Raw genomic sequence first — 1,617 nt, forward strand, 5'->3', positions numbered from 1 at the left:
AATTAGGAATCCTTAGAAGTTTTTTTGTTTTTGTTTTTGTTTTTTGCTTATATTAAGATTTGAGTCTTAAGGTAATAATGGTACTAAACTTTCTACTATCAAGCCAGGAAAATAGAATCATGGTTCTAGCTCAATTTTGAGCTATATATATATAAATGGCCTTGAACAGATATGTGATTGTGTGTGTGTGTGTGTGTGTGTGTGTGTGTGTGTTAAATATCTGTAATTAACTCAATTTACTTAGGCCTAATCTTGTGTTGCTACATATCAGTTAAAAAATAAAATCTGGGATCAGGTGGAGTGCTATAAGCTTTTGACCTTATCTAACAAAAATAATAAACACCATGTTTTAGAGTTGATTGCTGTTTCAAAGTAAACTTTTATTCTATATTCCATCATAAAGAACATTATCCATTCTACCCCTACTTACCCTCAAACTCGTATGAACCTAATTTTCTGGCTAAAAAAGAAGGGGAAGTAGAAATTTTTTAATGGTTAATAAAATGATCACAGAAATTGATTTGCCAAAATAAATTCATGCCTTCTCAAGTCTTTGATATATACATAGACTACAAAAACCCAAAGTTATCCATACCACAAATTGCATGGACATTTTATAATTCAATATTTGTGACTGAGGGTGGAGGTGATAAATAGAGGAGAAAATGCATTAAGAAAACCAGCAGTATTTCTCTTATTTATATAAAACATAAATAAAATATATACAAGACCAGTTCTTCCTTTAATCAAGTCCTTGGAGAGGAAGAGAAGAGTGGAATGTTACTATTTGCCTTTCACTTTCTATGCCCTTTTCTTGTCTTCCTCCTCTGCCTGGACAGCTTGTATTTCTCTCTTTGTAGTATGTCCTGTTCCTTCTTCCTCTGAGACTCATCCTGAAGTAAATCTTGTTCCAGTTTTTAAACATTCAGGATATCTTTCTCATTTATATTTCAGAGAAGCTATTTTTTCAGACCCAGTGTTTATTGTAGTAACAACTTCATTATCTTTATTATCTGCTTAATACTCCTCATCTGTCACATTAAACTTAATCAAAAGGATGACTTTCCAATGTTTCTCCTCCTTTGGTACCATCTTAGGCTTCACTACAAATCATACCAACAAGGATGGCAATGGCATACCTTCATGTTTTGTTTCTTTTTTTTTTCTCTTTGGTGATGACACTCGAGGTTTCTAACTATAGCTCAACAATCTCCCTACAGATATCATGAAGTGAGTCTTCTGCCAGGAAGGTAACTAGGATTCCCTACAGCCAATCTGATCCCTTTTTCTTGTCTTCTTCCTGTTGGATTCCCCAGATATAAGTATCATATCAGCAGATCCACCTCTAACACTTCCAGATATATGTCTAGCCAAGGACAGAAGCTATGTCCTTCATCATTCATAATATCTTTGTTGCTTTTTTGGAAAATATGTTAAATGAAATTTTCTCCAAACAAGAAATATTTATGAAAAATGATCTATAAGCATTTTAAGTAATACTTTTTATGAAAAATGCATTTACTCAGCTATTAAAATTGGGGATATAATGTTAGATTCTTCAACTGAAATTTAAGGAGGAAAAATGTAGGTCTAAGCAAAACAATTGGAGCAAATCTA

General features: G+C 32.6%; 1 pseudogene; it reads right to left on the minus strand.

The window, feature by feature from the left end:
* Positions 1-794: 794 nt before the first annotated feature.
* Positions 795-1,330, minus strand: LOC127544549 (coiled-coil domain-containing protein 43-like; annotated as a pseudogene).
* Positions 1,331-1,617: the final 287 nt, after the last annotated feature.

This window comes from Antechinus flavipes, chromosome 1 (assembly GCF_016432865.1).
Source record: "Antechinus flavipes isolate AdamAnt ecotype Samford, QLD, Australia chromosome 1, AdamAnt_v2, whole genome shotgun sequence".
In the NCBI taxonomy this organism is placed as follows: domain Eukaryota; kingdom Metazoa; phylum Chordata; class Mammalia; order Dasyuromorphia; family Dasyuridae; genus Antechinus; species Antechinus flavipes.